Below are 13,389 nucleotides of genomic sequence, written 5' to 3'. Positions count from 1 at the left end.
AGCACCCTTCGAAATGGATCTATCTGCGCAGCTATGGCAGGTTGTCTGAAAATTTTCTACTTACTATTCCAAAAACAAAATACAATTTTTCAAATTTAGAAAAATTAAAAAATAATAATTATCATTAGAAAAAAATTATTGTTCTGGCCTTGAGCTCGATTCGAACTTTGAATGATTTATCAAAGGCCGATAAAAACAAAAACAATTGTTAGTAAACCATGAGCACTTGGGAATGTCAAACAAAGTAATTGACAATAAACAAAAATCCAGCATTATCAGTGATTTGCACTAGATGGCGCAACACTGAATAAATATAGTTGGTAAAAAGGAATAGAAGTAGCAAATTTGGCAGTCAAACAAACCACCGCTGTATAGCTAAGTGGTTAGCGCAGCATGCCTAAAGCGTACTGATGATGAAGGCTTAGCACCCTTCGAAATGGATCTATCTGTGCAGCTATGGCAGGTTGTTTGAAAAATTTTCTACTTACTATTCCAAAAACAAAATACAATTTTTCAAATTTATAAAAATTAAAAAATAACAATAATTATCATTAGAAAAAAATTATTGTTCTGGCCTTGGGCTCGATTCGAACCTTGAATGATGTATCAATAGGCCGATAAAAACAAAAACAATTGTTAATAAACCATGAGCACTTGGGAATGTCAAACAAAGTAATTGACAATAAACAAAAATCCAGCATTATCAGTGATTTGCACCAGATGGCGCAACACTGAATAAATATAATTGGTAAAAAGGAATAGAAGTAGCAAATTTGCCAGTCAAACAAACCACCGCTGTATAGCTAAATGGTTAGCGCAGCATGCCTAAAGCGTACTGATGATGAAGGCTTAGCACCCTTCGAAATGGATCTATCTGCGCAGCTATGGCAGGTTGTCTGAAAAATTTTCTACTTACTATTCCAAAAACAAAATACAAATTTTCAAATTTAGAAAAATTAAAAAATAATAATTATCATTAGAAAAAAATTATTGTTCTGGCCTTGAGCTCGATTCGAACTTTGAATGATTTATCAATAGGCCGATAAAAACAAAAACAATTGTTAGTAAACCATGAGCACTTGGGAATGTCAAACAAAGTAATTGACAATAAACAAAAATCCAGCATTATCAGTGATTTGCACCAGATAGCGCAACACTGAATAAATATAGTTGGTAAAAAGGAATAGAAGTAGCAAATTTGCCAGTCAAACAAACCACCGCTGTATAGCTAAGTGGTTAGCGCAGCATGCCTAAAGCGTACTGATGATGAAGGCTTAGCACCCTTCGAAATGGATCTATCTGCGCAGCTATGGCAGGTTGTTTGAAAAATTTTCTACTTACTATTCCAAAAACAAAACACAATTTTTCAAATTTAGAAAAATTAAAAAATAACAATAATTATCATTAGAAAAAAATTATTGTTCTGGCCTTGAGCTCGATTCGAACCTTGAATGATTTATCAATAGGCCGATAAAAACAAAAACAATTGTTAATAAACCATGAGCACTTGGGAATGTCAAACAAAGTAATTGACAATAAACAAAAATCCAGCATTATCAGTGATTTGCACCAGATGGCGCAACACTGAATAAATATAGTTGGTAAAAAGGAATAGAAGTAGCAAATTTGCCAGTCAAACAAACCACCGCTGTATAGCTAAATGGTTAGCGCAGCATGCCTAAAGCGTACTGATGATGAAGGCTTAGCACCCTTCGAAACGGATCTATCTGCGCAGCTATGGCAGGTTGTCTGAAAAATTTTCTACTTACTATTCCAAAAACAAAATACAATTTTTAAAATTTAGAAAAAATAAAAAATAACAATAATTATCATTAGAAAAAAATTATTGTTCTGGCCTTGAGCTCGATTCGAACCTTGAATGATTTATCAATAGAACTCACATAATACATACTCACGTATAAGCGAACAAGGAGAAATGGAATTATCAAACGATAGCGAACACACATGCGTACAAATATACATTTAGGATGCTTAGCTTAGGTTTAAGAACTTTTATTGTATATCAACGGAAGCCGACTCAAAAATGGTATAAAAGGAGCGGCAAATTCATAAGCAAGGCACTCTTGGCTTAGAAGTCGTAGAGTGAACCATAGATGAATGGATTTGCAACTCTTTGTTTCGAGAGAGCGCTGTCAAAATGCACATTTTTTATAACATTTATCAATGATGACACTCCAAACAAAAATGAACAGATCTGTAAATGGGGTTTTTTGACATACATTTCGGCGATTATAGTTTCAATCATTTGATAAAATGATAGTCGTAAAATATTTATTTCCTTAAAGTTATTTTACAATAATACGACTAGTTAGAGTTAAATATAAACAAATCTAAGTAAAATTTACATTTCGATTAAATTAATTAGTCAAATATTGTAACGCATTTAACTCACAGTGAAAACCATATATTCTTTTGAAATTTCAGTAAATCGGACCTATGATATAATAGTTAACATTATTTAATGGATAGGGCTTATCCTACATGTCTGGCGTTCCAGGTTCTGTGATCAAAATGGACTGGCTGCATCGGGAGTTCATATTTACAAAACCTATTTTTAGTGATAACTTTTGAATGGGAAATAATATTTACCCTCCGCCTTCGAACTAATAATACTTACACTAAAACAAGTATTTTTATCTTTTTCCCATAATTTTTGCACGCTATTCTACAGTTGTGGGTCAAACTAAAGTTTACCAAAATTTTTGGCACGTTTTTCGTTTTGGCTGGCACATTTTTTGTTCTGGCACCCGCTTCAGCTGGCGCGAGGGATTTATCTGTGATTGTTGCCAGCAACAACTAGAAGATAAATCCCTCGTGAGAGCGAAAATATGAGAGCGTAAGCAAAAGATTCGTATCAATCTAATCTATGGAGTGAGCTATATAGTAGGCTGTGTTAAACATCCACTACGGAGCAGCTGGTGGTGTCAAACCTCAGCTGTTTATGCTAGGTATACCGCCGAGTCGTGTAAAACGCTCGACGACTCCGTATTTTACTAGGGATCCGGTGAGTTGTGTAAAACGCTCACCGATTACGTATTTTACTAGGGATCCGGTGAGTTGTGTGAAACGCTCACCGATTACACATTTTACTAGGGATCCGGTGAGTTGTGTGAAACGCTCACCGATTACGTATATTCATTAGGCATACTACCGAGGCGTGTAAAACACTCGGTGATTAACCATATTATAATCACATACATATATATATGTATATAGATTTTATTATTGATTGAAATAAATCATCATTTTATAACGTTAACTAACATCTTTTATTGTATAGGCGAACCCATTCGCTGAGTTATACCCCAGCTATAAACCCAACTAACGGGGTTCGTTACAAAATAATTACAAAAAAATATAAAAATGTATGTCAATTTTCTAAAGGTCAAGTTTTTCAGGTACAAAGGTGAGTGATAAATAACATACAAAATCGAACATTTACTAACATCATGCCACAAATATATCTTTAGCATGGTATACCCCGATTCTGTTTCCACTAACATCACCGAGTTCATACATCGAGTTACCTATTACTTTAAGTACTATGCATTTTACTTGTTTTAGGCAAGTTTGGGATTATAGTTGTCGATTTGTGAACTCTGTTTAAAATTTCGGCGGTATACCATTTGTCCAATCTTAAACGTCACATCCCCACTTCTAGTGTTTTATACCTTCTTGCTACGTTCGTGGGCTAACCTCAGCTCTTTTATAATATTATTTCCAATTGCCTGAAGCTTATCTGATGTTAACTCTAGCTCGCATTCCACATCCTTTACTGCCCATAATTTTCGATACAATTCGTACGATGCACCATGTTGCACCATTGGCATACCAAACAGCGCATAATACGGTGATGTGTTAATCGCCGAATGGGTGACGCTTCGTAGTGCAAAGGCGGCATCACTAATGTGTTTGTCCCAATTTTTCTGGTTTTCGCCTACATACGACCTAACTATTTGCAATATTGATCGGTTGACCCTTTCTGCCGCGTTGCCTTGTGGCGAGTATAACACCGTTCTTACATGCGTCGTACCGTATCTTGCTAAAAATTATGTAAACATTTCTGAAACAAACTGCTTGCCATGGTCGGAGTGTACATACTCCGGTACACCAAACACGTGAAAAACATCCTTTTCTAAAAATTTTACAACTTCAGCTGAGGTTGCCCTACGCATGGGTTTCAAAAACACAAATTTCGAAAAGTGATCTAGACGCACAAACACATAAACATTACCATCACATGTACGTGGGTATGGACCCATAAAATCTATAAATAAACGTTGAAAAGGGTGTTCTGTAACATCTTGCTTTCCCATCAACGGTTTGCGGAAAGCATTTTGGGGTTTGTTGCCTTTACAGATATCGTAACTTTTAATATAATTTTGTACATCTGCCACAAGTTCTGGCCAGTCGTATCTTTCACGGATGCGCGCAAGGGTCTTGTGTATACCTCCATGACTTACAGAAGGCGAGCAGCGCCATGCCAGCACCAACCCAGAACGAAGTTCAGTCGGTAACCAGAGTTTCCAGGCATGGTCTCCTTGAAGCCCTTCACCCTTGTCAAATTGCGTCCGTCTATAAACGTATCCATCAGATACGCACAGTTCCGGTAATTTGTCCTTGTTCGATGTCACCGTGTCTATGAAGTCGTGGTACTCAGTCGTTTTAAAGTAAGGTGAATTTACGTCGATGTCCAGCATTCTGTCGTCTACTAAAATTTCACTCATGTCGGCCGTAGATAAAGCATCCGGCACTACATTTTGGGTGCCCTTACGGTGCTGGATGTCGAAATTGCAGCCTTGTAATTTTAAACTCCACCTTGCCAGCCGGCCAGATAAGTCCTTCTGACCCATCAACTACTTCAAGCTGGCATGGTCAGTTATTACCGTAAAGGGCAATCCCTCGATATAGGGCCGGAACCTCTTTATACTCAGGACCGCTGCATAACACTCTAGTTCCATGATACTATAATTTCTTTGTGCCTTATTTAGTTTCGCGGATACGTACGCAACCGGTCGTTCGTTTCCGTCCTCGTCTAGTTGGAAGAGTACACCTCCAACTCCGTCCGTGGATGCATCACATTGCACGTAAAAGTGCTTTTCAAAATCGGGGTGTATTAACTCCGGCGCGTATTAATTTTTGATTTAAGCAATCAAATGCTTGCAACGCTTCGTCCGTCATTTTAAAAGATTTTATTTTGTCTCTAGTGAGGCAGTTGTGCACCGGTGCTGCAATTGTCGCGTAATCTTGTATGAATCTGCGGTACCAGCCTGTCATCCCTAGGAATTGTCTGAGTTGCTTCGGTGTTCCGGGTTCGGGGAAGTCTCGCATCGCTGCCATCTTATTTAGATCCGTACGGATACATCCGTCGCCTACGACATAACCCAAATATCTTACTTCTTTAAAACAAAACTTACTCTTTTCAACGTTTATCGTCAATTTCGAATCACGAAGACATTTTTCAACACGGGACAACACATCTAAATGGGACGAAAAATTCTCGGAACAAACCAGTAAATCATCTAAGTAAACAAACACAGATTCACGAAGATAAGCGGGATGACCTTGTCCATTAAACGACACATTCGCTGTGCCGCGTTGCACAGTCCAAAAGGCATTACTGTGAAATGGTACAAAGGTCTACCAGGTACAGTGAAAGCAGTTTTCTCCCTGGACTGTCGCTCTAAAGGTATCTGCCAAAACGCGTCTTTTAAAACAATTGCAGATATGTACCTGGTATTCTGAAGCCGACTTAGAATACCGTCTATATGTGGGTAGGCGTCTTTGATGGTGCGATCATTTAATTTGCGGGCGTCCAAACATAGGCGATTTTTGGTTCCTTTGATGACGAGTGAGACGGGGGAATTCCAGCAACTATAGCCCTCTTCAATAACGCCCATCTCCAACATCCTGTCCAGTTCTGCGAATATTAATTTTTGAATGGCCGGAGAAATAGGGTAGTGGCGCTGCTTCACAGGAAGGTCCTCATCCGTCACCTAGATGTCGTGCTCCTCTACATCGGTCTTACCGAACCCAAATACTGCGAAGGAAGGAAACTGTGCTTTTACACGATCCAAAGCTACAGTTTCTTCGGGACTCAAATCATGTTGTACCGCATCGAATGATAAGTCTGATACGACAGAAACCTTGGATTGGATTTGGGGCCCCCTACCTACTACATTGAGCTGGAAGGCTTTCCAGAAATCGATCCCTAGATAGACCTCCTGTTGCAGTCCAGGCACTATCAGAAATTCCAGCACCCGAGTGGTACTGTCCCAGAGTACTGGAAGAGTCACTACACCAACAACCGCGGTTTCACCTCCATTGGCTGTCTGTACATTTTGACCCTGAATCGGCAGAATCAGGCTTTCCTTCCCTTCGAGTAATTTATGGGCGTTTTTCCCCAAGCAGCTAGCCCCGGCCCCGGAATCTAAGAGCGCGAGCACCTCGCGTCCGCCGATCTCCGTTTTGGCGAACAACCTATTATCACCCTGCACAGTAACTATGGTTGAAATAATTTTTTTTCTAATCCTCCTGAAAATCTTGTATTTCTCCGGCATCTTCTGTATTTTTTCGAAATTTCTCTTCTTTTTTTTAGCCTTGATCTCTTTGCAGAATATTCTTCTCCTTGCTTCCTCATACCTCAGCTTTCTAACATGTAAACTATCCCTAACTGGCTCAACTTTCTTCTTTTCCTCTACTTTTTCCTGGAAAATTGGTTGGGATGTTGGATTTAGGATGATTTTGTGTGACAGGGGCACGAGAAATATTCTTACTAACTCCTAAATTCCTATTATCTTTGTTGAACGCCTCTATGCTAAACTCACTCTCCTGACCTTCTGACCAATCTACGTTGTTTGTCCCTAACTCGTTGACTGGCTTCGCCCTAGACCTGTTTTCCTTAATTAACTTTTCCGCCCTCTTGCATTCGGCCTTCAACTCCGCCAATGTCTCTGTCTTTGTCGCGAATGTCAGGTTGGCCAGATACGACTCTAGGTTGCCCTTAATAATTTTGACCAGCTCGTTCTCCGGGATTCTTTGCCTCAGTCGGAACGTTAGGTTGTGGACGTCAGCATAGTATTCGTCGAAGCTCTCGTGGGGCTGCTGCTTTCGCTCCATAATCTCGCGTATTACCTCGTAGTCTGACTCTGCCGACTTAAATTGAGATAAAATGTCCATCTTCAACCCAAAATAGTAAACGACTCATCATCGGAGTGATACTCCAGCACCTGCCAATACCACTTGAGAGCGGGCCCTGAAACTGGACAGTGGAAATCGGAAAACAACTGCTGATAGGACAACTGGTATTGTAAGCGCATTCGTTCCAACCTGAAAACAAAACTTTTCACCGTCATACCTTTTGCTGACCCGTCGAACTTAAGGAGCCATTTGTCTAAATCTACTTTCTTTCGCCCAGAATAGCTGGAGTGGCCGTTGCCTGTATCTGTGTGGTTCGCGGTTCTGTGCTGGTTCGTGCTGGCATCCCTATCTTGTCCTGGCGTGGACGTGTTTGGTGGAGGAGCTGATGCAGCAGGAGCGCGCATAGATGTCTCCACATGAGCGACACGATTGCTAAGAGTGGATATATCCTCCCTTACCTTTCGCACTTCGCCCATGTGATGATTCATCTCAGCGTTCTGCTGCATCATCACCTCCATCATACATCCTAGCTGGTCGATGCGCTCTTCTACCAATGCCTGCGTGCGCCTGTCTACGCCAATCCCCGCTGCACCTGCCCTGGGGTCTTGTATCCCTTCACCTCCAACAGCTCCTTCCTCGATGTCCGACATTTCCAACAATCTTTCCAACTTCTGCGAAAAATTCAGCGAGCGATCCGACGTGTTTATGACAACCCTATCAGTAACCGAAACCTCTGCTTGCCCAAATACCCTAGCAGTGCAAAGATTCCACCCAGCAACCATCTGCAACATCGGCTGGTAATTCGATGCCTGTGTCGATTTGATTGAATAAGCACCCTACCACCTCGTTCTCTAAACCTCTTGCTACGCTACGAGTAATTGGCCTGTTGCTTCCTAACAGTCCTAAAACCCTCTTTGGAATCGCCCCTGGTTTTTGGACTTGTCCATAAAATTATGTACTGGTATCAAAAGGGAGTCCGCAACCTGACTACCGAAAACGTAATAAAAAAAAAGACACACTCCAAAGTTGAACAAAGGAAACTAAAAAAAATAAAACCGAAACGCTTTTGTACCCAAAGTATGACAGCAAAAAAAATTTAAATTCAACGGTTATTTCACATATGGATTTATTTCTTAAATCGTAGTTAAAAAAATTTGAAATAAACAGTCGCAATTCAAATGGTAAAAATGGTATGAAAAAAATATATGTATGTATATATATATATAAAAAGTGTATAAAAAGATACTTACGTGTATAAAGGGTAAAAAAAAATATATGTGCAAAATTCAAAAATGGACAATTCTTAAAGTATATGTATGTTATTTAAATGGGTAAAATTCAAAGAGGCAAACAAATTCAAAATAAATAGCCTCGATAAAAAACCTTTGACGGTGTACCGATATATGTATATAAAACGCTTGTCTGATATTAATCCAAAAAATTAAAAACAAGCAGAAAGATTAGAAAAATTTATGAATTTCAATAATTGTTTTGGGTTTAAAAAAGCTACTGTGCAGAATGACAGCAAAAATTCAAACAGAAAGAAAAAAAAACGAATTCAAGAAAATTTCTTCAAAATATACATATAAAAAAATTCCCAATATATTAATATTAAATTTTTCAATGACTTCTTCAAAACGCTAGAGAAACTCTAAAAGGCAATTGTTGTAGACAAAACCTCAAAGAGTAGCAATAAAACAAGGAAATATATAAAAATTCAGAAAACTATTTCTTGGAATATGCTTTTGTTTCAAAATAACTTAAAAGGTAATAATGTTAAATTGTAAAAAAAAAAGAATTTTATAAAAAAAGTAATAAAACTTCAAATAAGTGTTAAAAAAAATAATAATAAACCTGTCTGTTACAAAAAAATTCCGACAACTAAAAATAGAAAAACAAAAGACTAAGTCTATTCAATTAAGTTCCTAAAACTTTACTCTTATTCAAAAACGAAAATTTCAAAAGTTTATCTTCTTCTAATGTATTTACTGTTGGTGCATTCTGGTGTTGTCCTCGCCTGATGGACTTTGTGGGTAAGCTGGGTAAAGTAATGATGTATTTTGTCCAAGTTCAATGTCATCTAATCCCCTCTTAGCTATGAAATGTGGCACTACAGCGTCTTAAGAACGAGCTCAAGACGTGGTTGCCACAATTCCCCTTTACCCTGTCAAATTATCTACCCCCTGCAAACATACAAAAACCTCACGGTGCTGGACCATACGCATGGTAGCTTGCAACAAAACAAAAATAAACAAACAATCGTCTTTTTTACGCAGATGACTTCTGATACCACTTTTCAAAAACTTCAATAAAAATCACAGCCAGCACTCCCCCACTGGTTTGTCACTTGGGCAAATATCGCTCGTCGCTGACAACAAGCGATGTTGCCCTCGTGACCCTGAATCTGTCCGCGAGAAGGAAAATTACGGAAACAAGCATGATAGTAGCAAGCTGAAAATAGTATGTAGAAAATAACGTTAAGCAAAAAAAATTTATAAAAGTTGGAAATGTCCGAAAAATAGACAAAAAAAGGAAATATGGGAAAAATTACAATTACTAGTGGCCTATTGCGTTGGCCGCCATTGTTACATAACTGCCTGATGCGGGAGAGGAGGAGTGGCGGTTTGGCATGGTAGTAGCCCGGCTGAGGCTCGTCGGCTTTGAGGCGCGGTTCTTGCCACTTCTCCTTTCCAACAGTTGCACAGCAAAATTGAGAAAAAGAGATATGGGAAAGCGGGAGAAAACCTGTCAAAGTCAGGTGGAGCCTTCCCACCCCTCCTGTTCACGAGATGCGAACAGCCTTTGGATTCTACTATGTTCCCGAGTTTCAGCCCATGCATGCGAACAAAAAAAAATAATTATGCAAAACTTTCGTTTCCAAGTGACAATTTATTGATATAAACTATTTAAAAAAAATGTATGTATATTGAAAACCTAAATACCCATCTCGAAAACTTATTCTTTCTATGCACTTACTACTATATGAATTAAATTCAATTATTACTTCTACCTATTAACACTTAATCCAATTCCATACAATTAACTTTTCCTTAACTTTTCCTTTCTTTCACGTACTTTATATTCTAATTCTTAGACACGGCCTAATACCTATCTAACCATTTGTGTACAAGCATACGCATAAACTTGTGTATATATGTACGCTTGTGTGTGCGCTCACTCCCAAACAAATGTTCAACTAACTACATGTGTGAGTGTGTGCTACTTTACTCTGAGATTGTAATTACAAATGTACGAATTTTTTCTTTCTTTTGTGAAAAACTCACCTCGCTCAGAACTCGGAGTTGGTACCAAATCGTTGTGCGGAGCTGAAAGTAAAAAAGAAAAAAACAAACAACATATGCAGAACAATGGAATTTTGGTCTGTTACAGGTCTTTCTTTGGCCGATTGACCGTGGCTAATCCTATGCACAAGTGTCTTTGTTTTTAGTTTCGCATATCGGTTCAAAGCATGTGCACATTTATACACCTGCTACCAAAAACGCGAAATAATAAAAATTGCGGAAAACAAAATTAAATCGAATTAGGATAAAAAAAAAATATTTCCAAAATAACCGCGAAAACAACACAGTAAAAGTGCCGCGTAGATATTAATTAGAGTAAGTAAATTTAATACGAATTAATAGTGGACCGGAAAAGTGTTAGTTATGAATTCAAAAAAAAAATTTGGAAAAAGAATTCAAAAAAAATTATTGTTTGTGGATAAGTTCTGTGTGCGTGGCTTATACGCATGCAAATGATTATGCCTGTGACGGACTGGGTACAAATACTCAAAAATTAGCGGGCCTATCGACAAATGCAATAATATGGTAAATGTTAAATTTAGGTAATCGGAGAAAAACTTATACAAGTTAAATTATAGAACTAATAATAAAAATTGACAAATTCATAAAATTCATAAAAATTCAAAATTTCAAGTAAACTTTAAAAAAAAAAAAAGTAATGGTTGTGCGGCCTAATGTAATAAATATAAATTAAAACTGTGGTGAGTAAATAAAGATATTTAAGTTGGCGAGCGCGCTCCCGGTGAGTCGCGCTCAACTTCTCTCGCTCTCAGATTTTTCAATGATAGATTAGCGGTGTGCTGGGTTTCTGTGTAGTGAATAAATGTGGATGAATGTGGCCGATGATGCCGTGCTCTATGTTGCTAGCTATGTGGGTGGTTGTGTCACTAAGTGTTTAGCAACAAGTTGGCGACGATGGATATTGCGTGGCCAAAACAATGTAAAGACGTTGCTAATGCAGCTGATACAACCCGTTGCCAAAATTTGTTGTGTTGTGAATATACAAGTGTTTTGTATTACCTCTTGTGGGTTTTGTGAAGAATGTATGGTGTTGCGTGTTTTCGGTTATATGTTTGAGCCCGAATGTGACTTTGTGGGAATTTTTCTGGCTGTGTTATGTGTGTGTGCTTGGGTGTATTGGTGCCCGTTGATTCTGGCGCTAATCCGTTTGGACGCTTTTGGCCAGAAACCAATCCCTTAATTGGACAATTGACACCTTTTGTATGTGTGGTTCGTGTTTGTTGTTGTTTTGCGTGTTTTCTTCGGCCAAACCTTTGTATCTTTTTGTACGTTTTTGCGCGGTGATTTTGTGAAACAAAATGCAAAAAGAGAACGCATATATATTTTCAAATATTTTTATTTTAAAGAATTTTTGCTTAAAATTGTTTCTGGATTTTGAATTAAATTTAGCTATTTCGTTTGTCTTCTTTTAAATTTAAAATGACTTAACAAAAAAATATTTCAATTAGCTCCGATATTTTCTTCCTCTTCTTCTTCTTTTAATCTACCCTTTGTTTGCATATGTGCTCGTGTACATATATATGTATATACATATGTACATGTAAGTGCACTTATGCATATTTTAATATTTATGAATTTTAAATTCAAACCAAGTTCGATCGAACAAGAATCCAATAAAATAAAAATTCACAACAAATATTTCGACGGGAATACAATGAAAAATATTGTTTACAATGAAAGCGTTCAAAATTTTAAAGGGGATTTTGGGTAAGAAATGTTAGCTTGATAATATAGGAATAATCTTTGGATAAAAGTGCCAAAGAACAATCTATGAAAAACTCTTTCACGAAGTGGGCTTTAGGTTGCGCCGATTTAACGATACAAAACTATTTTTAATTCAATTAATTTTTTTATAAAATTCCAAAAATAAAAGGGTTTACTAACAACTCTCTGGTTTCACAAGATTTACCAAAAAAATGTTTAGTTTCAAACAAAATTATTTAAAAGAAGTTTCAGAAAAATTTTCTAAAAACAGAAAAAGGTTTAAAAAAATCACGGGAAAAAAACTAAGGTTTTTCAAAAAAAATGTTCAAATCTCACACTTTTGACTTACCGGTGACTTTGCTCCTTTCATGCGGGGATTTTTCCACGCCCAGTGGTGGCGGTACTCCTTGCTCGGCGGTGCGCCTGGGGAGGATTCCCTGGTATCAAGGTTCACTCTTATTTTAATCGCTCGCGTTTACTTTTAGCGTGAAACCGCAAAAAAACTTTGTCACTCGCGCACCCACACTTTAAGGTGAACAAAACGCACTTTGAATATAAACTTTGTAACGACAGCCTTTTTGCAAACTATCCCCCTGTGCACCTACACGCACATGCACCACTGCTTTTCCAAATAGCTATGGTCTGTAAACCAACTGCACATTATGTGTGTTTGTGTGAATGTGGAACCAAATGCTACAGCCAATATGCTTGACGCCTAGCAGGATTTTTGAGTGACTTGTAAGGTAATGGGTTTGACTGCAAGCTAGATAGGAAAACGGGAGTAGCAACAGGAATACAAGAGTCTATAAAAGAAGGGAAATGCCGTTTTTCACTTGCAAAAAGCAAAAGTCTTAGAGTCGAACGGACGCCTTTACTCGCGAGTGAAAGCGGAAATGAACAATGTACCTAAAAGGTTGATAGTGAATTTACCGCTTCTGAAAAGAGAAAACGGTGGTATAACATTTTTTGTTGAAGTTCCGGAACCAAACGGGATCAATCCTCGGTCAACACCGCCTATACATCATCTCCACCTATACATCATCACAACCACCGGTAAGTCCCATACAACCACCCTAAGTTAGCCAAACCCCAAACATTAGTTGTACACTCAATCCCCGTTTGACCTTTCAAATGTCCTATATTAAAATTCCCCTTTTCTTTTTTCTCCACCAGCAGCCGTGTCTGAATCCGGGAGGAATCA

The 13,389-nt window shown here is 38.1% G+C and overlaps 1 protein-coding gene across 2 annotated transcripts in view; it reads right to left on the bottom strand.

The window, feature by feature from the left end:
• Window positions 1-13,389, bottom strand: part of LOC137244380 (uncharacterized) — a 469,574-nt gene that overhangs the window by 47,582 nt on the left and 408,603 nt on the right. The window contains exon 6 of one of the 2 annotated variants that reach the window (XR_010950940.1): window positions 10,446-10,487. The exons of the other annotated variant lie outside the window; for it this stretch is intronic. The gene's annotated coding sequence lies outside the window, so the exon portion shown is untranslated. The remainder of the gene's footprint in view (window positions 1-10,445; window positions 10,488-13,389) is intronic. 2 annotated transcript variants of the gene reach the window in all.

The sequence above is a fragment of the Eurosta solidaginis genome, chromosome 3 (genome assembly GCF_040869045.1).
Source record: "Eurosta solidaginis isolate ZX-2024a chromosome 3, ASM4086904v1, whole genome shotgun sequence".
Classification (NCBI taxonomy): domain Eukaryota; kingdom Metazoa; phylum Arthropoda; class Insecta; order Diptera; family Tephritidae; genus Eurosta; species Eurosta solidaginis.
This window is presented reverse-complemented; position numbering and strand designations above follow the sequence as displayed.